The sequence below is a fragment of the Epinephelus fuscoguttatus genome, linkage group LG22, assembly GCF_011397635.1.
Source record: "Epinephelus fuscoguttatus linkage group LG22, E.fuscoguttatus.final_Chr_v1".
Taxonomy (NCBI): domain Eukaryota; kingdom Metazoa; phylum Chordata; class Actinopteri; order Perciformes; family Serranidae; genus Epinephelus; species Epinephelus fuscoguttatus.
The window spans coordinates 8,627,038-8,653,503 of NC_064773.1; the positions used below are offsets into that span (position 1 = coordinate 8,627,038).

At 43.0% G+C, this 26,466-nt stretch overlaps 1 protein-coding gene across 3 annotated transcripts in view; it reads right to left on the bottom strand.

Moving 5' to 3' along the window:
* The window catches only part of syt1a (synaptotagmin Ia), a 337,362-nt gene that overhangs the window by 128,391 nt on the left and 182,505 nt on the right, over positions 1-26,466 (bottom strand). For all 3 annotated transcript variants that reach the window (XM_049566896.1, XM_049566895.1, XM_049566898.1), the window contains one exon: positions 24,276-24,367. The gene's annotated coding sequence lies outside the window, so the exon portion shown is untranslated. The remainder of the gene's footprint in view (positions 1-24,275; positions 24,368-26,466) is intronic.

Here is a 26,466-nt window from a genome sequence, read left to right on the forward strand (position 1 = left end):
CAGTGGTTCTGGATGAGCCTCCTGATGTGTTAAAAGCCCAAAACACGCTCTATGACTCGTTTGGTCTGCAAAATGTGCTTTTGATGGTTTTTCTCTGAGAAACAGTGCTCGGCTCACAGAGCAGGTCTGTATTTTCTCAGCGGCGGTTTACCATGCCTGACGTGATCCTATTTTGAATGGTCCTCTGTGGTAATAAGGTCATTTGTCTTGTGCAAAGGAGAGGGGATCTATAGTTGTCATATTCTGAGCTGGAGATAAATGTGAAAGGCTAAGACTGTGCCAGTGAAAAGAATTTATGCAGTCAAGCCTTTCCTCTCTTGGCTTTTGTGTTACAGCATCTGGAAACAAAGGATGCAATTAAAATCGCAGAATAGAAGCAGATGTCAGTTACTTACTGATCTTCTGAATAACAATGTAAATGCAAAACTAATTTCTTGCCCTCTTTAAATTGTCAGAGTTGTATTTACTGTCATAACACTGTTTTTATGCTGCCTTTTTGGGGCAAGGTCGGTCTTGATAAAAAGATTTTTAGGGTGCTTTCAAACCTAACCTGTTTGCTTTGATTCAGACAACAAGGCAAACAACAAGGCTGAGGAATAAAGTAATCAGCATGGTTTGCAAAGCCAAATTTAATTACAGATGGGTCGGGTCCGGGCATTTTTAGGCAATTCTGAGCAACCTCTGGAACCTAAGACGATCATCTACTGCTCTGAGCTAATTGGCAAGTAGCCACTCAACAGTGGCTTCACAAACTGAGTAAGCCATTCACTGTTGTGTAGGAAAGCAGCCATCCGTGCATGGAAAGGCAGATTTGAAACCACTGTAAAAAATTCAGTTATTAAGACAAAAATCTGAAAATACACATATTGCATCTAGACAGCATGGAGATGTTGGTAATTTGTTTGTAACAATGATTGATTTGCTCCATAAGTGAAAAACTGATGTTTAAAATTGCCATTTTTACATTGACTCCAATTGTTCACATTAGAGCAAAATTCAAAATGCTGTCAAAAATTCAGTTTTTGAGATAAAATTCTGAAATTTGCCACACATCATCTACCATGACTCTAGAATTTTGTCATTTTTTCATGAACACTGAAGATTTATTTCGCAAGAATTTGCATGTATATGTTTACAGTACCATTTACAGTTTGATGCACTGTAGGCTCAATTTTTGATAAATCAAAAATCTGAGAGACGTAGTTTTTGTAGGACAGTCTGAAGATGCTCTGTAGCAAGTTTGGTGTCAATTGAGCAAAAATTGTGGGAGGAGATAGGTTTAAGAAGTTTTACAGTTTTTGAAAAAAAAAAAACAGAGTGATGACCTTCATAATTTTTAACAGGTTTAAATGTACAAAAGTTTCTTCAGTATTGGGGCTACAGTTTGATGAAAGTTGTGAAGTTGTAGCACGTATGGTTGATTTGTTATGAATTTTCAAAGTTTTGAACTTTAGATGCTTGCTGTAGCGCCACCATCAGGACTATTGGCTTGAGTTTACAGCTGAGGATATCTGGCATGAGACTGGACCTTTGTGCAAAGTTTGGTGAGTTTTCACCCATGGGAGGTATGATTTCCTCGGAAGAAGAAAGAAGAAAGAAGAAAGACGAAAGAAGAAGAATACCTAGGATTACAATAGTGTCCTGGCAGTTTAGCTGCCCGGACACTAATTACCACAGAGGTAATTCCTATTTACATATCACCTCAAAGCAAAATATCCTACCAATGTTAGAGGCCTTCACTAATCTACAATGCAGCAGCATGGTATTGTTGGCGAATATTCAAAAGTAGCTAATGCTTTGGCTAAAAGGAAAGCTAGAAACTGCCGCACAATTAACTCAGTAGAAGATGATGGACCAGGCCTGGGTGGATTCACTGTATAACTGTATATCAGGGTTTTTAGAAATTCCAATAGTATGATTTTTTAATACCGTCAAAACTACAGAACCTCATCTTTCTAGTAAACTCATAGGAAGATGCTGTATTGAAGATGTTTTGAGTGTAGTGTACATCACCTGCCATCAGAGGTCAGTCTATAGAGCTGACAAACATGGTGACTGTGAGTAGTGGGGATAACATTACAGGACTGTAAACAGCCGGCCAGCAACAGCAAAGAGAAACAGTAGGTAAACCCAGGATATTTTTCCATCTATCTCAATCAATTTAGGGCTGCTTTCGCCCAAACCTGGAGTTGGTGATTGTTGGAAGAGGGGACTGATCAACTAGACAACTAACAAGTCTAACCAAGATCGTTCTGATGTGTTTATTTTGTTTTAGTCGAGTATGACTGGAGTGAGTTTCACAACGGGTTAACAAGGCAATTCAGCTAATCTTAGTTTGGTGACAGAGAGGAACTTGAATTCAGAAGGTCTACAAATGTAGTTCTCTGTGCTCCGTTCTGCAACGTTCTAAAAACCTGCCAGTTCACACCAATGCAACTAGATAAGATGGTGTATCATCTCTATGCAACAACTCTCTGTACTTCTGTTCTGATTTCCAGCTTTTCGGACTTTTTTTGTGGCTGAATATAATTTTTACCTTCTTAAAATATGAATGATGATAGTGACAAGGAGATACTGACAATAGTGGCATTTGTAGTCTTGATGAAACAACGAAAACAGAAACAAAACGAGCATCAGATGGACTGTATTAATAAAAAATACACCACAATAATAGAAGTAAGCAGCGTCAATTAATCAGCAGCAGCAGTGACCCACCGTCTGACACTAGCACATCGTGAGGACGGAAACAGAGGGTTCGGCAGGGATGAAGCACCTGCAGCAGCAAGTGAACACGCCGTCTGCGGCCATTTTGACTTGACCAGCGGACTTTACTACAAGCTGACTGGTTGTAGAAACAGGTGACCGGCCTTACCTTCTACCTGACCTACGGAGTTGCAGGTGGCACCATCAGCCGGCTTGAGTCGAGCTCAGACCGGCCAGTTCACACCGCTGCAACTTTTCTCTGCAACGTTCTAAAACAGTTTCGTCTTGTGGCGAATCTTTGCTCTGAACTGGGCTTTGGTTGAAAAAACAAAACGCTGCGCCACCAAAGTGCTCTGGTGCTCCCAGCTGGCCATTTTCAGAAGAGAGCCTGGTATTTTCAGCTGGGGGAAAAAACGATTTATTGGTCTCACAGCCTTAATAAAGTAACACCAGCAATTGTCCAACCAATAAAAATTTGGTCGGACAAGAGCATATCAACTGACCAATCGACTGTCTGACAAGAAGGTGTCAGCCCTATGCATCTTATTGGGACTTGCAGCTTGTTAAATAACAGAAAAGAAAAATGTATAATCTGTGAGTAAGCCAGAAATGCACACACTCCACACAAAACCACACAACAAATGGCTTCAAGTGCTTCTCCTTCCTGTGTAATGTGAAAAGCAGGCAAGTCAATAATGCTCTCCCTTTTTTTTTCACCCTTAATGCTCTTCTTCCTCTGATACCAAAGTGCACATGTTAAAAACAAAATGGATTGTTCAACCACTGCTGCTAATACCTCCTCCATCACTCCCGTTTGGTAAATGGCTTAGCGTCTCTACCATACTATAACGCCTGTGATCTACCTTTGCTACAGTCATGAATAGACTTCACCGAGGTCCGACCCTGTGGGCTGGCTCAGCTACAAAGCGTCTCTTCACTCGGCTGTCTCTCGTCACGCAGCCGAATTCCTCGCTGCCGTTTCATGTTATAATTTCTTCTTGGATCAGGCAGGAATGAGTGTTTTCACAGCTATAGTGGGAATCCGATTATCATACAGGGATCACAGTCGTCATGGAAACCCAAGGATGGTTGCGTGGTGTTAAGCCATCCCTTACACATCCTAGAACATTGGGAATTAGTGTGAAAATTCAGCTCCCTTAAAATAAAGATGTGACAAATTCCATCTTTCTTATTAGGCACGTTCTCTAGCAGCGGGCCGTATTTTGTTTTTATCGCCTGCATGTGTGGCAGGACCACAACCTGTTCTTTGTAGGAACACGACTTTGTCATATACACTCTCATAATCAGTGCATACCCTAACATGAAGCATCAAATTTGCCAGTTTTTAAAGGGTGTGTGTGTCTCAAAGTCATTTTCTGGTATCTATGTACAGATTGTTTTGGAATTTTAGTAGTAAAATTAAGTAAACTCCTATTAAAAAATGTCAATACAATTTAAATTCTCTTCTCTTTCTAGCAGCCTGGAGGTGGAAATAACAGCTTGCCAGACATTTTCTGATCATTTTTTGGTGTGTGTGTGTGTGTGTGTTGCACTATGCCTATTAATGTCTTTGGAACATTTGGGAAAGAACAGGCTGTAACAGCTGTCGCACTGAGGACATACTGCAGGACAGACTCCAAACTGATTCATGTTAGTGGTACCTTTTTCAAGCTCTTGTCACCAATTTAAGCCACATGTTTCGTAATACACAGAACAGAGGAAGAGTCTGCTCACAATTTTGGCCACATTAGAGATAATATAGACAGCTGCAGACACAGCAATGGGTGAGATGAGACATGCATGCCAGAACAAAAGCGTTCTTAACCCATTTTATTAAATTTCTATTTGTTACTGCCTCATCACAAAGGACTTATGAATACAGAAACTGAAGAGCTGGGCGACAAATTGGTATTATTTATTGAATTTCTTGAAGCTTGTGTCCAAATTAATCTAAATTTCAATCAAATTTCACTACAAAACCCAATAATTTACTGAAGGTTTTCTAAGTCTGGTATAGACCTGAAACAACTGATGAGTAGATCGACACAAACTATTTGATAATCCACTAATTGTAAGGTAAAAATGACAAAAATCACTTGTTCTAGCTTCTCAAGTGTGATTATATGCTCATTTTCTTAGTCTTATTTGATAGCAAATTCAATACCTTTGCGATTTTTAGGTGTTGGTCAGACATTTTTAACTGTTTGTAACTATTTTCCAACATTTTCAGACTAAAACTGAATCAGTGAATCGAGAAATAATCCACAGCTTAATCCATAATGGAAATAACAAATCCAGTTGCCAGAAAAAATCTTGGCACTAAACATTTCTGCAAACAAAAGTGTTTTAGGGAGGTGGAGGAGATGGTGGATGGCGTGTCACATCGATGAGACACCTGCCAAGCTGCAACCACTGTTTGAGACTAACACACAATAAAATGGTTGTGATTTTGAGTCATCCCTGTGTTTGCAGCAGATTGTTAGTCACTAAACCTGGCTGTTTTGTAGCAACGTGTCAGTGTTTCCAGCAGCTTTTTAGTCACCAAACCTCATCAGTCTTTTTCCAGTGACTCTTAATGTGCCTAAGTGGTGTTTTGTAGCAACCTGTCACTGTGTTTCTAGCTGCTTTTCAGTCAGTAGATGTGGGTGTTTTGTAGTGACCCTGCAATGTTGTTTGAGCAGCTTTTTAGTCACCAAACCTGGGTGTTTTGTAGAGACTCGTCGCTCTTTTTCCAGTGGCTCTTAAGGTACCAAAGTGGTGTTTTGTAGCAACCTGTCACTGTGTTTCTAGCTGCTTTTCAGTCAGTAGATGTGGGTGTTTTGTAGTGACCCTGCAATGTTGTTCGAGCAGCTTTTTAGTCACCAAACCTGGGTGTTTTGTAGAGACTCGTCGCTCTTTTTCCAGTGGCTCTTAAGGTACCAAAGTGGTGTTTTGTAGCAACCTGTCACTGTGTTTCCAGCTGCTTTTCAGTCAACAAACCTCGTCAGTCTTTTTCCAGTGACTCGTAATGTACCTAAGTGGTGTTTTGTAGCAACCTGTCACTGTGTTTCCAGCTGCTTTTCAGTCAGTGGATGTGGGTGTTTTGTAGTGACCCTGCAATGTTGTTTGAGCAGCTTTTTAGTCACCAAACCTGGGTGTTTTGTAGAGACTCGTCGCTCTTTTTCCAGAGGCTTTTAAGTTACTGAAGTGATATTTTGTAGCAACCCGTCAATGTGTTTGCAGCGGCTTTTCAGTCAAAAAATGTGGGTGTTTTTTAGCGTCCCTTCAATGTTTTTCTAGCAGCTTTTTAGTCATGAAACATGGGGTTTTTGTAGTGGACCCCTCAATGTTTTTCTTGCTGGGACATTGCCATGGAAAGCGGCTATTTTCTACTGAGACCTCGCTCCCTTTCCAGCCGGGAACGTGCCTTCAGAACTGGGTATTTTAAGCCAAAACATGATCTTTTTCTAACCATAACCTAGTGGTTTATGTGCCTAAACTAACGGCACCTTGATCACAAGGTTGTAACGTAAAGTTTTAGTGTTTCTGCTATGTAATTACAAGCAAAAAAATTCTCATTTTCCTGGTAATTGGGCTGAAATAAGTGAAGACAAGGGAGTAGAAGCGCTCCTGGGTATCAGTAGTAGTCACAAACAGGTTGGATACTTCAGGTGTACTGTGTTTATTCCATCTTGTGAAGGGCTCATTGCACAAGTAAAGTATGCGCTAAGTCAAAAAAAAAAATGGAAGTCTCCTCAAAAACAGTCCAAGGCAGATTGTAGGGTTTGTCATAACCCTGATGAAGACCTGTGAGTCATAAAACGTTGGGTCTTTTTATCTATATTGCCATGTAAAATAAAGGCATTTTAATTTTTGCACATACCCTACAGTGTGCCTTGGATTGTTTTAAAGGAGACTTGCATTTTATATTTTTTGATTAAGGGTATACTTAACTCATGCAATGAGCCCTTCACAAGATGGGTTGAAGTAACTGTTAGCTGCAGCCGTAGCTGTATCTAAAGCACAGCAATGTAATACAATTTGTTGTAATGAACATCAGTTTCAATACTTTAAAGGTGATTTTGCATGTATTTTCATATTTTCATTCATGCTGTGATAACAGTTGGAGAAAATTGTCCAGAAATGGAAAACAGTGGGGGAAATTAATAAATTCTCAAAAAACAAGACATCAGAAATTTTGAAAGAATCTTATCTGACTTAGCCATGAAAGGAGAAGAGACATTCAGCCACAGTATGATCAGAGTAAACTGTTCGGACAGATAAATCCTCCAAAGTCTGATGGACTTTCTCATCTCTCTGCGAGAGTCATCCAGAAAGATGGAAACAAATAATGCTGTGAAGAGGAGATAAATGAAGCCGGAGTGTCCTGGCCACACCAGGAGAGGACAGCCATCTGCGAGCTCATGCTGCAAAAAGCTTCTCTTATTACCACCCCTGCTGACGAGTGAAAACTTTGTTTCACACCTCTCCGTCTCTCCCTTTGTCTTCTTCCTAACACGCGTCATCTACTCTTCCTGTCTGTCCTTGCCTTCCTGTATTTCCTTGACAAAACAGGTGTAATATTAATCCGCTGTGGCTTGAGACTTAATTAGAGCCTGTCGCTGCTCTAATTTATACTGGTTTATGACTGTGGACGGCCATCCTGTTCATTACCCGCTCAAGACTTTCCTGATTTATAAATTGAAATGAACAGACTCTGCCTGAAAATAATCCAGTTCAGATTTCTACACTGTGTTATCAGAATTTTTAATTACCACCTGGGTTAAAAAAACATCAGTTGTGGACGCAGCCGTCCATTACTGCCTTGTCATCCATCAGCAGCGAGCAGAAATTGGTAAAGCACACACGACAGTGACAGAGATAATAACAACATGATGCATTTAATCATTAGAGGGGCAGTGAATGTCCCGGTTGGTCATTCGGTGCAGCGCGATACTCAACTCGGGGTCGACCCTGAACCCTTGACCCCCACCCGCCTGTGCAGCACTGCCTCAGGGCCACAAACAGCTCCCAACTCGCTCTGGTAAACACAACAACTCACAATATGCCTGCGCGCACAACAAAAGACATGACTCGGAGCGCTGTCACCACTCATCACGCTGACACAAAAGAGGATGCGGCTCAGATACTGTGTGCATGGTATAATAATGTGCACGCAGACATGATAGGACAATTTCTGGATGCTCAGGGACAAACAGATAGGCCTGGTTGAATGGGATCAATGCAGCAAATCAATACAGGGGTGCCTGGTGAGCATTAAAAGCACAGAGGAGCCAGGCAATTTAAGAGCCGAATGACCTGACAAGGAAGGTCCTTGACTGGCCCCCATGGCCTTGTGAAGGAGATGGTACAAGCACGTTGTAGGAAGAGATAAATCCGAGAATCACAGAGCGTTTCAGCATGGGCGTGTGGCGCTGCCATTTTAAGCTACATGTCTTTTGTAGCCACACATGAAAGGAAATGGATATATATGTATATGAACTGGCGGGCACCACACACCGCGCTCTAAGGTTAGATTCCCTCCTTAGTGCCAGTCAAGCTTACTAGAGCGTGATGCGGGCTGGATTGATTGATGGGCCAAAGGGGAAAAGGCAGGTGGGGTAAGAGACGTGCGCAGGAGAGAACCTGAGGTTAGACACTGTCACTGATCTGACTGGTGCATTCAGGAGGGGGGAAAGTGCCTCGAGGGCGTAATTCAGCGCACTTAAAGCTCTTAAACCTTCAGCTGCAGCGCCATCAACACTTTCTCGTCCAGACGGAGGAAACACGGAGAGGGTAACGTGACTGACATCGCATTTTGTTTCCAATTACAGAGGTGTTGTAAACACTGACCCCTTCCACCTTTTTGTGTCTTCGTTGTGTTAATTTTTGTCACTTATGATACATGAACAGTTTCAGTGATGGTTTGCAAAACAAACTCCAAGATGTAATTACATGTTAATCAGTATGCAGTAGCTTGCAGCAATTTCTGTCAGCTGGACTGTCACCTTTCGGACATTGGACATAATAATGGTTTGTGTGATAGTAATGAAAGAAAATGATCTGCAACAGAGTGACTTTTGAATACTGCCTATAATAGTACAATAATCGTTAGGGTTAAGGCCAGTAATGCGTTTCTAAGTGTTAACAAATGGACCAAAACCAACAATGTGTTAGCCCACATCTCAGTACTCCCAGCCTTGACCTTATTGTTTCCTCCAGATGAAGTCTTTCAAGACAGGTTACAAAGAAACACTGTCATTTAAAAAAAGGGCACTGCGCTGTAGCCTGGTGTGCACCTCCCAAGCAGTGTAACTACACATCACGGCGGAGCAGACCTCCTGTTTATTTTTGTTAACTGAAAACCATTTCCCTCATCAGAAACAACATTTCCAATAGGTTTCCAAAGGCCCTCCAGAGGGCTTTACAAGATACGACTTCCCTCTGTCCTTGAACCCTCTCAGCTGATAAGGAAAAACTCTTTAATGGTTAAAAAAATGGTAGAAACCTCAGAAAGACCAGCTGAGGAAGGATCCCTCTTCCAGGATGGACAGACATGTAACAGATGTTGTGTGCACAGACCAGAATCAAAATCCTGTTTCACAGATAAGAGACAGTAAAGCACCCACAAAACAGCATTTGAAGTCTAGTGTGTGATTTATCCTGGCTTTATATGAGTAGAGGAAAAGTCCGCTGTTTTATATATGGCATGTTTTATATATGGCAGAGATGTGTCTAGTTTTGAACAAATGTTTTGTTGGTGAACCTCGTGAGTTATAAGGGAGCTGAATTTTGTACTTTTGTTAAATGTTTTTTGCTGTTGTTCCTGGTTTCATATGAAAAGGGGAAAATTCCGCTAGCTGTGAGGCTAACACATGAAATGTAAAATGTCAAAGGCTTATGCTAACGATGTTAGGATATTGTATGTGTGGGGAAAGCGTGTCTAGTATCGGAAGATTGTTTTGTCGGTGAACCTTGTGAGTTACATTCATTCATTCATTCATCTTCTAACCACTTCATCCTCTTGAGGGTCGCGGGGGGGGGGGGGGGCTGGAGCCTATCCCAGCTGACCTTGTGAGTTACAATGGAGCAAAATTTTGTATTTTGTTCTATGTTTTTTGCTGTTGTTCCTGGCTTCATATCAGTAGAGGAAAAGTCCGCTAGCTGCGAGGCTAATTTATGCAGTGTAAAATGTCATAGGCTTATGCTAATAATGTTAGCATGCTGTGTATGTGGGTAAAACGTGCCAGACCAAAGACAACCGAGATATAAAGGAGCAAAACTTTGTATTTTTATTAAATGTTGTTACTGTTACGCAGTGTTTTGTGTGTTTTAGGTGTGTCAGTTGAATAAAATATACTTTACGACACTTCCCATAAACTCAATACAGTGGCAAAAAAAACACGCACCGTCATCGAGCATTTTGGAGGTATAATTGCAGAGCGACACAGACACACCACAGCACAAGTATAAATGTTCACAATAGTGTGGGCTCATTGCGTAGACAACTGCATGGGCTCTGTGTAGATCTGATGCACAACTATAAATCAGCCTTGACTGTCACCTAGTAATTATTCAGTCCATGAAATGTCAGAAAAATAGTAAGAAAAAATCTTATTTTTCCAGAGCTCAAGGTGACCCCTTTAAATGATTTGTTTTGTACGACCTAGAAACTCAATAGCATTCAATTTAAAATTAAATACAACAGAAAAAAGCAGAAAATCTTCACATTTGAGAAGCTGGAGTCAGCAAATGTTGTATAAGGATGCAGATAAATACAGATGCAGCTGTAACAGCAATGCAGGAGTGAACAGAAAGGTTTCTTATTTTAAATGATATGCAACCAAATGTAAAATACCTCAAAATTCAAAGTACCAGTCTGCAGTTGCCGACAGTAACCAACTTATTAGTGAGATTTACCCTCTAAGAGAAGTAAAACAGTATCCCTGCACTCACTCCCTAAAGACATTTAACTCCGGAAGGTGAACTCTGACCAGGCTCTGACTACTGGTGGAAACTGCAAATTAGCACAGAGTATTCACTGAATGTCAAACTCGAGTCACCATAATACAGCAGCTCGTTCTCTGCGTGAACTCCCTGTGCATCCTGGGTAATCTGTTTCTCCTGGGGGTTTATCATATCAGGAGCAGGAGAGGTTATTTATACTGACAGTATAGGCAGGGCTGGGTGTGGTGAGAAGAGACAGAGAAGGAGAGGAAGACTGGATCTACACTGTGTGGAGGAGATGCTTTAATAAAGATTTATAATTCCACGAGTTGTACTGCTCTGACAGAGAAACCTTATTAACACGACCTTCCTCAACTTTGCAGATAAAGTTCCTAGGACCTTTACTTCCCTTTTACAACCTGTAGGGGTGTAAGGAAAGACCAATACACTTGAGAATCATGATACTATGTTTTGTGATACTGTATCAATTGTCAATAACACTGTATGAAAACAGCAACTGTATGCTACCCTCCGCCGTCACTCTGTATAGAGCCTTTGAGGGCCGACGTCACAATGATGTCATTTCATTAGCTGGAGGCAAAACACAACTCTCTACCGCAGGGCTGTAGGCTACATAGGAGTCTTAAAATGTGGTCTTGTTGTGTTATTGGGAGCCAGAATAGAAGGAGTCATGGCTCAAAACCAGTTGCCACTGCCCGTCAACAAAAACAAAGATGGTTAAATGTGATAAGACCAAAGGACTGGACGGAGGCCGTCATCAAAAATGCTCACATGTGCAGCGCACACTTCATATCAGGTTAGGGAAAAAGTATTTCCTGTTGTAGGGATGAATAAGGTTATGTGTATTAAGGGTTATCATGTCCACCTCATCAGAAACTGGGGAGGGATTAAGAGGAATATTGGATTTCTCTGGAACGCTAACTTTTTAGCGCATTAGCTAACGTTAGCTTCCATAGCAAAACAAACTGGAGGAAACCATTCAAGTGTCGTCCTCCTTTGTGAGATTGGCATAGTAATCAACCACAAAGCTTCCTGTGACATCATCCATCCACTGAGCACACGGGTCGGCCAGTCTGGTCCCGTTGATCAGTGTTTATTTTTCTATGTAACGCTTGTGGTCCCGTGTCCTGACATGGGAGCTAGCTAGCATTGCCGCTCATTTGGCAATTACTGACGGTAATGCTCCCCCAACCCATGGTGGCGTTACTGCTTTAACATTGTGCCCATTCGCCATTATTCCCCAAGGTCACCTCAGTAAGGAAGAGGCTTAATTGTGAGTCACAAAACCCCTTTAGCATTGTTAACTACTGTTAGCTTGGTTAGCAGCGTCAACACAACTCGTGGTGCTAACATAGTTAACAAAGCTAAAGGGGTTTTGCAGCTCAAAAGTAAGTTGCTTACTCACCAGGGTGACCTAGGGGGAGACTGGAGGGAGGCCACCTCTGCCACCATAGGTGGGGAGTGCTTTAACAGTGCTAGTCACCAAATAAGCGGTGCCACTAGCTAGCTCCTGCCTGGCAGAGCAGCTAGCTAACCAATAGAGACTGAAGGGTGGGTAATGGGCACTATGTTTCTATGTTACTGTCTTGTCAGCAAAGCCAACAGAAAATAAAATAAAAGGCAATACATTTACGAGTAAAAACATTAAAATTCACCACTTCTGAATGGATAGCGCTTTGAAATGTACCGCTAAAGCTCACCAAGTCTATTAATTGCCAGACTAAAAGGCTAATAGCTCATGTTTATTGATTATGTGATATATCCCCCCAAACTGGACTGTTAGTTACCAGTTATTAAGTGTTGGGCTACTGAAAGCAAAATTAACTGAAACTGAAATCCACAATTAAAATAATCACAATCTATTGCCTTACTTCCAGTATTGAAATCCCTGCATCATGACTGTATCACCAGTCATTGCTCTAACAAGCAAGCAGCCCTGTGAGACATGACAGAGGCTGTGTAATATAACATGTCACTGGTTTTCACACCAAGGTGGTCTCAGGTTAGAGACTCAAATGTGGAAGAGCGGATTTTGCTCATTTGGCTTCAAATTTCCAGGAACAACATTTTCTCCTCCCCAAAAAAATTGAGTCACGACTTTTGGTAGTGGGAGAAGGTGACGATGGATGAATAATGCATGAGCTCAATGTGCTGCCGTTAATCACAGTGATCTCACACATTGCTTTATCTCCCCCCCAACGCACACACACCTCCGACTTGATCTGAGAGCAGGTGATGGGAGATGTTAGAAAGCAAGAGACAGAGAAATAGAGAAAGGAGAAAGTGAAAAGAAAGTATTATTGTACTGCCTAAACATTTCTACTCTTCGTTTCTCTGCTGCCTTCCTCCTGGCTCGGTGAGATTCATCACAATGTGCCTGTGTTTTGGGAATAGGAGGGGGTGGCTCTCCAAAGGAAATGCAAAGACACTGATTGCATTTTGCCCGGCTTTTCAAACCTAGCTTTTGTGCAAGTCCTCACCAAACGAATGCAGGGAAAAAGGTGAATTTACACTCGCACAGAAGCCCTTTGCATGACCCACTCGCCTCTCTGTACTTCCTCTCTGCACTCAGCGGGAGGAGGAAGAAACTCGAACAGCTCTGAAATGTATCTGCGACGCTGCTTCTTTCTGCTTCAGCCTTGCAATCATGACAACATAAATCACAACTTTGCACATGAATGCCGGGTTCATTTGCACGGGTGTGTATTTACGTCCATGCACTCCAACTGTAAGCCCTGTGAAACACATCTGTAATGGGATCTGTTTCACCCATAGTGGACCTCCTCCATGAGTTATCTGATAATATACTCCCGAGTGGACATCTAAGATCAGTGATTACCCTCCATTTACCGCAGCCTGCCCTCCTTCAGGGCATGTCAGTGGATCAAAGGACAGAGTTTGGAGAAAATGCCTGATTTGAAGATAACCTTCCAGCTTTTTCCTTCCTGTGGCGGCCTTTTAACATGATGGATCCTTTAATTGCAGTAAACCGGGATTGACTGGAAGGTTACAGAGAGAGGCTGACACCACTGACCCTGGTAAACAGAAAAAAGGAGCTGCTGGAAATCCAATTTTTCACAAACACTTGCAGCGAGAGCACAAATACAAAGACTGTGTTTTGCCCTTGTTGTTTTATTGGACAGCACTGGGAAAATCAAAGACTTTGATCAACAGTAACCAGCAGAAGAGGAGGCGGGTTAATTCTAAAATTGGTTTTCCTTAACCAAGAAGGAAGGTCAGTTGACAGACATGCTGGACACAATAACAGGAGCCTGGTGAGACAGGGTCAGCGGTCTCCAAACAACTCTTACTTTTATATCAATGTACAGTACAGGCCAAAAGTTTGGACACACCTTCTCATTCAATGCGTTTTCTTTATTTTCATGACTATTTACATTGTAGATTCTCACTGAAGGCATCAAAACTATGAATGAACACATGTGGAGTTATGTACTTAACAAAAAACGGTGAAATAACTGAAAACATGTTTTATATTCTAGTTTCTTCAAAATAGCCACCCTTTGCTCTGATTACTGCTTTGCACACTCTTGGCATTCTCTCCATGAGCTTCAAGAGGTAGTCACCTGAAATGGTTTTCCAACAGTCTTGAAGGAGTTCCCAGAGGTGTTTAGCACTTGTTGGCCCCTTTGCCTTCACTCTGCGGTCCAGCTCACACCAAACCATCTCGATTGGGTTCAGGTCCGGTGACTGTGGAGGCCAGGTCATCTGCCGCAGCACTCCATCACTTTCCTTCTTGGTCAAATAGCCCTTACACAGCCTGGAGGTGTGTTTGGGGTCATTGTCCTGTTGAAAAATAAATGATCGTCCAACTAAACGCAAACCGGATGGGATGGCATGTCGCTGCAGGATGCTGTGGTAGCCATGCTGGTTCAGTGTGCCTTCAATTTTGAATAAATCCCCAACAGTGTCACCAGCAAAACATCCCGCACCATCACACCTCCTCCTCCATGCTTCACAGTGGGAACCAGGCATGTGGAATCCATCCGTTCACCTTTTCTGCCTCACAAAGACACGGCGGTTGGAACCAAAGATCTCAAATTTGGACTCATCAGACCAAAGCACAGATTTCCACTGGTCTAATGTCCATTCCTTGTGTTTCTTGGCCCAAACAAATCTCTTCTGCTTGTTGCCTCTCCTTAGCAGTGGCTTCCTAGCAGCTATTTGACCATGAAGGCCTGATTCGCGCAGTCTCCTCTTAACAGTTGTTCTAGAGATGGGTCTGCTGCTAGAACTCTGTGTGGCATTCATCTGGTCTCTGATCTGAGCTGCTGTTAACTTGCGATTTCTGAGGCTGGTGACTCGGATGAACTTATCCTCAGAAGCAGAGGTGACTCTTGGTCTTCCTTTCCTGGGTCGGTCCTCATGTGTGCCAGTTTCGTTGTAGCGCTTGATGGTTTTTGCGACTCCACTTGGGGACACATTTAAAGTTTTTGCAATTTTCCGGACTGACTGACCTTCATTTCTTAAAGTAATGATGGCCACTGGTTTTTCTTTAGTTAGCTGATTGGTTCTTGCCATAATATGAATTTTAACAGTTGTCCAATAGGGCTGTCGGCTGTGTATTAACCTGACTTCTGCACAACACAACTGATGGTCCCAACCCCATTGATAAAGCAAGAAATTCCACTAATTAACCCTGATAAGGCACACCTGTGAAGTGGAAACCATTTCAGGTGACTACCTCTTGAAGCTCATGGAGAGAATGCCAAGAGTGTGCAAAGCAGTAATCAGAGCAAAGGGTGGCTATTTTGAAGAAACTAGAATATAAAACATGTTTTCAGTTATTTCACCTTTTTTTGTTAAGTACATAACTCCACATGTGTTCATTCATAGTTTTGATGCCTTCAGTGAGAATCTACAATGTAAATAGTCATGAAAATAAAGAAAACGCATTGAATGAGAAGGTGTGTCCAAACTTTTGGCCTGTACTGTATATTACTTTGAGTGCCTGGTAATTCAGCATCTTATTCCTTCAATAATTCAGTGCACTGTCTGAAATGTCATGTTTTAGGCAAGTATGTGTCCAGATTGATAAAACAAAAGAGAGTGAGATGCAACGCAGGATTATGCAAACAAACTTTGACATTATTTATTCAGAAACCATCAACTATGATCCTAAGTCCTAACTTTGCAATGTTGCTGATGAAAGCAAACAAATTTGTCCATGCACTATTAAACTCTCTTTATCCCTCTGAGACTTTTCCTTTTCGGAATTTGGAATCCAGAGCTAGCTGAGCTAGGAAGAGTCAAGACTACTGTTGCCATCGATAGGGATGTTTTTAGTGGAAAAGACACCAGGCCAGACATATGACGCACATTTTTGTCCACGAAATGTAACAACATTTTCTTACATCAATGTTTAGGCTATGCATTTTTACAGCTAAAGAATGTAAGATTTACTGTAGGCCTACAACAATAAATTTAAAATAGAATATTAAAAATAACATTCATTCATTTCCATATAATTATCTGTCAAAACCACAGGGGGACACTGGAGAGGGGCTAAAGAGCCGCATGCAGCCTCAGAGCCACAGGTTGCCCACCCCTGTCTTTGGATAACATATCAAGGCTCACATATGAATCATAAATTACATGTTCCAGACCGTCCTCCTTCAAAACAGACATTTGTACAAACGGCAATTCCGACTTGAATTAACTCTTATCAGGTCAGGCGATGAAGCATAAAGAGCAACAAAGTCCCCTTTGTGTATTGGTTAAACAAACACAGGACTTTCATCCAAGAGAGTGGTGTTTGTGTCCCATGTAAAACCAAAAGTTACTGTTTTTATTTTAACAATGTAGAGAAGTATGTTGTGGTATGTCCCATGACGTGACATAAGATACGTCACATAGCTTTTCAATTTTCTAAACCAAGACTGACCTCACTGTAACAGTCACAAATTCTGTACATAGTTTCCTTTTCTTATTGTAATCTAAATTTGCACTTTGATTTTATCAAATTTCAAGGTCTTTCCTGATGATCATCTGTCTGATTAAAAAAATTACAGGACTGTCTTTCCATTAATTTAGGCTGTGACAGGGTTAAAACTCTTCCATCACTGGTTTTGGAGCTGACGTACATCAACACAGATGACGCAAAGCAAGAGATTGGGTAATATATGATGGGAGATAGGATGAAGTTCCTGCAGTGTGCTAATATTTTCTGACCATGACGCTTTCCATTACCTCTATATTCTGTCGAACATAAAACAAAGCTTTGCTTTGTGCTTTAACTACTGACACAAGTGGGCTGTTGCTATGCAACAATTAAACATGTTTGAGGTGTGCTACTCTCAAGTTTCCTTTTACCTTTCAATAACCTGTGCACCGTGCTGAAGCAATTTACACTTCCTTGGTGCTGTCAGCTGTGCCCCCTTCCCTCTCTTTAAATAGAGGTTTCTGGTGAATATGCAGCCTTCTCTAGAGCCAGAGATGTAGTGATAAAAAGTCGCTCTTCTTTTCCGCTCAGATCGCAGCAGACAGCACACTGATTTACACAGCGCAGTGACAAGGACGACAGCTGCAGCGTACCGAGATGGAAAACATATCCTCGCTGCATCCCCAAATGCCACCCTCCCTCCTTCATCCCTTTCTTCCCTTTAAGCGCAATTCATATCAGCTCTCTCTCCATGTGCCCCACCTCCTGCCATCAGTGTCTGTTGCCTGACATCGGGGCTCCTCTGCTAAAATGAGGGCTTATTGATGGAGTGAGGGCTTGAAGAGGAAGCGACTGCCTTCCAGAGGTGGCAGTGGCCTCTGTGGTCAGGTCAGAAGAAAGAGCACATGTGAAATCTCTCCAGCTCTGTCTGTTTGACACAAGAAAATTAACTTGCAGTGACCGGCGGTCTGAATGCTGTCCAACCTGCCACACATGCCCATTTTCACACTAGGCTAGACCCTGGTTTATTATCTCTGGCCATCTCATATCCTGCAGAGAAAGGGACATGTGAGATGAGAAAAGAATGGCCACACCTTAGTTTTATGGCGCTGACAGTTGACGAGGGGAAGGAAGCGAGCCAGGGCAAAGGGGAGGGGACTGCACGGATGGATGACTCCCAGTTCATGTCAGCGTCTAGGCCGAACAAACACAGCCGCACATGCCTCTTTTTCCGGCCCATGTTATTAACACACCAGTGGAGAACACTTAACTCATGCCTATTCAATTATGCTAATGCACACATATACAAATGACCCTGCTTAGTTATTAGCTGTCTCAATTAGGGGACATGTGTATGGGGGTTCGAGGGAGACAGAGAGAGGACTGACAGGTGGTTTGGTGTCCACTGGTGATAACAGAAGCCTGAGGGCAAGACTTGTGCAGCTTTTATTGTTTCTGCGGGGGAGGAGGGGGCTGGAGATTCTCAGTACTTGGAGGACATGCAGCGAGGCACAAAATCAATGTCACGCTGAGCCTGTGTTTGCATATTTGTGTGGACGTGTGTGTGTGCGAGGGTAAACGCACGAACAGAAGTGGCTGTTATCTTCCCAGCTTCTCTTAGCGTATCAATGCAGCGGCGACGCTCTGAGTGGCTTCGTCCAATGTTTCCTGTGAGCGCCGTCACCAGAGATCAGAGAGCAAGACTACAGTTGAGCTTTAATCTAACAGCCTGAACAGAAATAACACATATCCACCACTGGTTTTGCACCCTCGCGCTGTGTTAGCTGTTATCACACACAGGATGTGAGATACATCTAATTAATTTATGAAAGTGGGTGATTTGGAAGCAGCTGCAGAACATGCAGCCCTACTTATTGTAGAAATGTTGTTGTATTGACGAGAGTAATTATACTATAAATCTGAATCATGAGGCTTTGATTTTAAAATACTTTGCACGTGTGGAAAGCCATGCATTGAAATCAATAAAATGGACTGAGAAAGTCATAACTGCTGCATACACGCCATTTATTACAGCCAAAGCAGATTAATCACAATGATTTATAGTGTGAAATGAAGCGTGCTGCTATGGCAGAGAGTGCTCGTCTTGGGTGTACACTAATGTTACACTACCACATACACTGGCAGTTCAAGGTTTGTGGTCGTGATTTTTGTCGATAACAAGAGAACTAATACACCAATCTGTGATATCATCAGAGAACAATCTAGAGTGGGAGAGCCCAAGGGGTGTTCTTTCTAAATAGAGTTCACAATGGGTACTGGTTCAAATTTTACTGAAACATAGCCACTTTTTGATATGAGGATTAATCACGCTGCTAACAACATCTACTGTTGAGAAATAACTATCCTCACTCCCCAATCCCCCCCTGCTGTACTTCCATATGAGAGGTGACAAGGTCAGAGCCTAGATTGAATGAAATTAATAGAAATTAGTCCACAAAGTCCGTAATTAATTCTTAACTGTCAATATGGTAGACATCCAAGGTATTGTTTTAACAGTTCTTGACCACAAATAGGAGGACAACATGCAAACTCAATGATCACACAGGTTGGCATTATACCTTTCTGCAAACCATGGATACTATGTAGCAGGTATGGTGAATATTTCAATTTCTTTCCATTTTATCAGCACTGTGGTTAATGTTGATTTGTTTAGGCACAAAAACCACTTGATTATGGTTGAGAAAAAGATCATGTTTTGGCTTGAAATACAACTGCGCAACCAAAAGTGGGGCACCAAAAGTGCTATCGCTGCTGGAGACAGCAATGTCTCCAAAAAGACACCCACTTTTGGTGGCACAATCACAGCTGGAAATGCAGCTATGGCTCACTAAAAACACCCACCATGGGTTGGAAAAGCCCCGCTAGAAACAGTGATAACTTGCTAAAAAAACACTTTGGTGGCACAATCGCTGCTGGAAATGCAGCGATGGCTCACCAAAAAAACACCCTTTTTTGGTGAAACAATCACCACTAGAAATGCAACAATGGCCCTTTAAAAATGACTCACTTTGGGTGGCAAAATCCCCGCTAGAAACAGTGATAGCTTACAAAAAAACACCCGCTTTTGGTGGCACAATCATCACTGGAAATGCAGCTATGGCTCACTAAAAACACCCATTCTGGGATGCAAAGTCCACGCTAGAAACAGTGATAGTTGGTTAAAAAACACCCACTTTGGGTGGCGCAATCATGCTAGAAACAGCAACAGCTCACTGAAAAAAATTCTACATTTGGTGGTAAAATCACTGCTGGAAATGCAGCTATGGATCACTAAAAAACACCCATTCTGGGTCGCAAAGCCCACGCTAGAAACAGTGATAGCTGGCTAAAAACACCCGCTTTTGGTGGCACAATCGCTGCTGGAAATGCAGCTATGGCTAACCAAAAAACACCCTTTTTTGGTGAAACAATCACCACTAGAAATGCAACAATGGCCCATTAAAATTTACTCACTTTGGGGGGCAAAATTCCCGCTAGAAACAGTGATAGCTTACAAAAATCACCCGCTTTTGGTGGCACAATCACTGCTGGAAATGCAGCTATGGCTCACTAAAAAACACCCATTCTGGGTTGCAAAGTCCACGCTAGAAACAGTGATAGTTGGTTAAAAAACACTCACTTTGGGTCTCACAATCCTGCTAGAAACAGCAACAGCTCACTGAAAAAAATTCTACATTTGGTGGTAAAATCACTGCTGGAAATCAATAATGGCCCATTAAATATTACTCACTTTGGGTGGCAAAATCCCCGCTAGAGACAGTGATAGCTGTCTAAAAAAACACCCACTTTTGGTGGCACAATCACAGCTGGAAATGCAGCTATGGCTCACTAAAAACACCCACCCTGGGTTGGAAAAGCCCCGCTAGAAACAGTGATAACGTGCTAAAAAAAAAAAAACACTTTTGGTGGCACAATCGCTGCTGGAAATGCAGCTATGGCTCACTAAAAACACCCTTTTTTGGAGGAACAATCACCACTAGAAATGCAACAATGGCCCATTAAAATTTACTCACTTTGGGTGGCATGATCCTCTCTACAGTGATGGCTGACTAAAACACACCCACTTTATGTGGCACAATCTCTGCTGTAAATGCAGCGATGGAAAACACCCAGTTTTGTTTATGTGGAATAGAGGTCTGCAGCTAGGCAGCTGTCGTGCCCAGGTATCGTGCCATCCACCATCCCCTCCTCCTCCCAAAGACAGAGTTAGCTCATATACATGTAATCACAACTACATCGCTTTAGAAATTTTGATGATTCGTATGAAACATACAAATGTAATGTGTCCGTGGTTTTGCAGAAATGTACGATGCCAACATTTTCATGTGGTGACTGGGCTGCTTGATGTGTCATAAAACAGTTGGTGTCTTTGGCGTTCACTCTGTCTGCTTTGTGTCTTTATATGATTTACTCCACATTCGTTCTTTTCAAATATATCTATATCTAGATATTGAGTAACTTTCTCTGTCTGGAACACCTGAGACAACACTGGAAAGAAGTCTGAGACTTTTTCGCTCCACTGCTGACAAAGTCTGATGTGTTGTGTTTGTATAAATATATATTAGAACGTTGTCAATAAACCAATCCACACTGAAAAAGCTCTTTAAAGCAACACTTTGTAGAACAGGACAATACAGTCTCGGCTATGTGGCTTTCAGTCTGCCATATCTCCATTGACCGACTGTCTTTCACAAGCTCAAATGAGAGCTTTTAAAATAATGTGGCTTGTTTCTTGAAGAGTCCACAGAGTGTGAAAAGCACATTAAGCTGTAGACAGTAAATCTTGAGCACTGATGACTGCAAGCATACAAACTACATCCACTGTGGCGAAGCAGCACACACCCTGTTTGTGAGCTTTACCATTTTGGTGATTGTTGTAATTATTTATCCGGGCTACCTGGTTAAGTACTGAGCACTGCTGCCAGCGGACTCGACTGACAGTCAGTGTTGGTTCGTAAACACAAATAGTTTAAAGCTAATAAATATTCAAACACTGCTGTGTCTGCCTTCTGCAACCAAACTGTAAACCCTGACAGTCCCCTCAGTATATTATCTAATCACCATATGAATGATCTTTACAAACAAGGCGGTATGTTTCATTATATTTGTCTCCATGTCTGTCTGATGTTTGGTGATATGGACTGTTGGTGCTGTCCACAAGAGGTGGTGCTGAAAATTTCACCCTCCCGTGCCTGTGTCCACCTCTCTGCCTCTGCACAGGAGCCCTGTCCATGGTTCTGAATCAGCGCTGCATGGCCTGCGCACAGAGGCTCAACCCACAGAGAGGACAGAAAATATGATTTGTGCTGGCTGGGTTACTGGGTTGAGCAGCTTGGACCTCTTCTCTGCTGGGTCTGTCTGTAAGAGGCAAACAAGCCAGAGCCTCAGCAGGCAGCCAGCTCCACGCCCTGTTTGCTTCGGAGCTGTCACATGTGACAGCGTCATCTACAAAGGGACTGGGGGGGCTGGAGGCCTGAATACATCTCTTAGATGGATATGAAACACGACTGTGGTTGGGGCTAGATGGAGCTTTGCGTCTCTCGAGGAGGACGATCTCAGTGATACTTGTTTGGCTCAAATGTGTGAGCGTCTCAGGCGGCCAGTTGCGGCAATAAAAAGCACCTCCTGTCCTTTTATAGCTCAACTTCATGCCTGTGTTTTAACATTCAGCGCGGCGCATTGTGAATGTGCATCCAGTGGGATGTTGAGTGAAAAGAACGGCTGATCCCCGCTCATGAGAGGCCGACCCCTCTCCGTCCTGTCTTTCCCCGGAGTAGAAAAGCCAGCCAATCAGAGTGGATGAGGCAATGAGTCACGGAGAAGAGCGGACTGCATCCAGTGGACCGAAAGGAGCCGCCTGGCGCTCTGGGCAGCAAAACAGTAACCACGGATGGAATGATTTGGTCATGTACACACCAACACCCACATGCAGGAAGAACATGTAGATTTACAAATCTTTTAAAGCATGAACACATTTAATGGCAGAGGAGTCACACTTCTACGTCTCACTGGCTCACTGCTGTATGATTTATGAGACAAGTCATTACTCTTAAATGTTACCACCCCTTAATAACTAACCAAACACCCACTGTAATGCTGCAAGGTTGCATGAAGGTCAACACACTGCCTGGATCGACCAACTCAGCCTGAGCTGTGTTTAAGCCTCACGTAGTGTACAGTAATGGTACAGTACAGTACAGTGCGTGTCACTCAAGGCTTCGCAGCAGTTAGACAAACAAAAACACTGTGAGAATGGGCCGTGTGAATGGGTGCTAGAGACGTTCATTAACTATTGATGCACTGGGAGATCTCACAGCTGGATACACATCACACACCGCGGACACACAAGCACACTTCACACAATAGTTTTCCGAATCACATGACAATGCCTGTGGGCGCAGTATTCCACAAGAAAAAAGACAGAGCAGAAAGAAAAGGTGCAGTGGGTGAGAATAGGATTTAATGGACCTTACGGCTGAATAAAGGATTTGGAAGGTGGTGGAAAAATGAAGTCAAAATGGAACTGAAATCCGAGTGAATTAGCTTTGCGTTTGAAAAGACTGGAGCCGCGCGTTGGCTTTCATGGCTTGTTCCAGCCCGAGACAATGGAATCAAATAGACAGGAGGGCTATCTGAAGCCCCACAATCTACCAACCTTCACCTCTTTCATGTTTCTAAATGAGGGAAGAAGAAAAAAATATAGAAGTGCAAATGTTATTAAGAACAGAGGAGCTTTTGTTCAGCCTCTGGCCCTCTCTGCCTGTCTTTGTTTAATACTGTGCGTCAGCACGCATGGATGGAGGAAGGCACTGGGAGGAAGAGGGATCGACTAGTTCATTTCAGTTGTATCTGGGATAATGAGAGAGAGAGGCAGAGATAAGGGACGGCAAAGAGGAAATGATAAACAGCAGGGAAGGCGGTGCAGTGATTCGATTACAGTAGAACTTCTCATTAAATGACAAAGAAAGTGAGCCCAGGGTTAGGAAGCCACGCTATCATACTGTACACACAACTGCTTATCTGTGGGGATGTAACCGTCTCCTCGGACCACGCTGCTGCCAGCGTTGCCACACTTGAGCCTGAGGAACAGCCGTTGATCTGGAGCTCGGCCTAGCCCTCCGTGGGAGTCCGCTTATCCCAGCCTGTCACTAATGCCACGGATCCGGTCAGGTGTGGAGCCACCAACAGACAAGCACAAACTGGATTCCTCAAACACAATATTGTGACCACTTTTTCATGAAACTACAGAGCACACAGCCACACAGTGCATCAACTCCGATGTGTAGTAAGCATTAACCGCATTATTTGACGGCGAAAGGAACAAGAAAGTGACACAGAGAAAAAGTCTTCAAAAAATCTGATCTAAATTTGTTGATTTATGTTTCCCCGTCTCTGTAAATCTGACATGCTCTGACATCTGTCATCCTGGATGAGCTGCAGCCAAAAAGACACTACACCTCCTCCTCCTCCTGCTCTATACAACCTGACTCCTGCAGTCACAATCACAGTACAGTGTCCGTCCTTGCTCTCACACATGTGCACACATCCAAAACCAGCGTGCTCCCTCCGTTTCAACCACCAGACATGTGTTTATTTCAAAGCAGCAACACAAGCAGGAGCTCTCGTGCCATTTGTGTAACCATGCTATCACCATCTCCACACTGCTCTCCTCTTATGTGTTTTTTTTTGTGTGTTTGTGTCTTACCTGGCAGCTCGCTGTCGTCCCTGGGTCCTCTTTACAATCCCAGGAAGGGCTTCAGACAAGTTCTGCTTTCGCCGAGGGAGCTCAATGTGGCACTTTGAGAAGAAAGAAGAAAAAGGGAAATAAAAAAACGAAAGGCTCAAAAAGCAATGTCTCCCCCTTTTTTCTTTTTCACACAGCAGCTCAAGAAGCACTCGCAATCACACACTCGAACACCCAGTCAACAGCTCCGGCAAGCCAGCAGCTCGCTGTTCCTTCCTCTCTCTCTATCTCTCTCTCTCTCGCTCTGTCCGTGACACTCGCCTCCTCTCTTCCCGCCCACCTACTCCAGCCCCCTCCCCCAACTTCTCTCTCTCCTCTCTGCTCTCTCCCTGGCTTGCTCTCCTTCTGTCAGACAGAGCGCACACATCCCCTCCATCTCTCAGCTCACTATTTTCTGACATTTCCCCCACCCACTCACACCTTCTGCTCCGTGAAAACAAATATCAATTGAAGGTACTATTACACACAACATCAACAAACTTCTTTGTCCTGTGGAATATTTCAGACGATATTTCCTCTCAGGATAAGATGAAGCTCGATGTGACATCAGATGGTGATGAATAATGCAAATGAGGCATTTGTACTGTATGTGATTACAGTTCTGACTCCTCTTTTTAAAGCTGCCCTTCATTCACACTTACTCCTCCTTATTCTCTCCTCTCCATCCTCTCCACCTATCCCCCGTCCCTCCTCAGGTCCCGCGGGTGTATTTGATGCTGCTCACGTCCCATTCTTCAGACAGCTAGTCAAGGGCATTCCCAGAGTAAGTGTATGCTAATGCTCCGCCTCGAGGAGCTCTTCCACCACCACCACCACCACTGTCCCCCCCCCACACCCGACTCTCAGCCCGACCAGATGTGGCACTCGGAGCTCCCAGGGAGGGGGCAGCAGATGCAAAGGCAAAAGGTGGACCGGCAGCAAAAGTCTGCCAAGCAGTCGGTCTCATTTGACCACTTGGATGGAGACAGAGTGAAGCCAGCAGCACAGGATTTGATGGAGGTGAGGGTGTTTGATGGTGTTTAATTGGCACGACATTCAGAAGTGCTTTGGTTTACTACCATTGGGCAGAGCTTGTCCAATCAAGTCTGTTGCAGGCAGGATGTTTATGCTCCAAACCTATCTGTTAAAGCCAGTCATAGGCTCAGGAACAATATGATTTAATTGATCAGAGTGTCTATTTGCATCTTGGTGAAAACAGTCTATGATGCGTTATTATGGATCCCATTGCGTGCTGTGATGAGCTAATACTTATCATGTTTGACGTGTCAAGGTAAGAGGCACTTTGGGTTAGGGCAAAAAGGTCATGTTAGGGCTAGTACTAGCAAATTCTGGGTATTGTCAGAGATTAGAGTGGTAAATGTATAAGAAAAAACTCACTAATGTATGTCAGACTGTCAGGTGACGTGGTGTAAAGAGCGCAACAGTCCACTGAAGGAGTAAAACACAGCTGATGAAGTGGTTAAGTACAGGACTTTCCTATAGGAGACTTTTGAGCGCCAAGTGAGTCAATGTCTGCTTGTTGTTTTTAGACTTTTTAGACTTAGTTGACTTATCATTTTCAGTTACAAGGATGTATAAAGCTGCTGAATTCACTCTGTTAGAGATGCCAACCTTTAACAGTTAATGGGTTAAGTGCCGAGAATATTTTTGACGGGTTACGCATGTCAGTCTATAGGTTAATTTTGCTATTCTTCACGAGTGGGGTTGGTGAGAGCAAGCTAGCGGCGCTCCTCATTCAGCGATCACCACCACTAAAACCATCCTTACCCAACAGTGTTGCTGTGGAAACAGTATACCCAACCTCCAGTTTCCAACCAGGGGTCATGCCTGGTGTGTAAGCAGCCCAATCTAAAGCTGTAAATCCCCTTTAAGTGCAACTTGCAGGTTAAAGTTTTTTAAAAATATATGCATAACTTTGTCTGAAAATTACCATATGAGAAGTTAATTCAGAATTTATTATGGTTTATATGACATAAGGGCACAAATTCAGAGGAAAAAGTGGCTCTTTTTAGCTCCTCTTCGCCTGATACTACGTCACGAGAGGGACTCTGCGTCCTTGACCCTGCCTCTGTCCAACGCGCAGTAGTAGGTGGTAGTGAGTCTGAGCGGTAGTAAACTTGTGAGTTAGTATTTTTTCGGTTAACAGTGCATT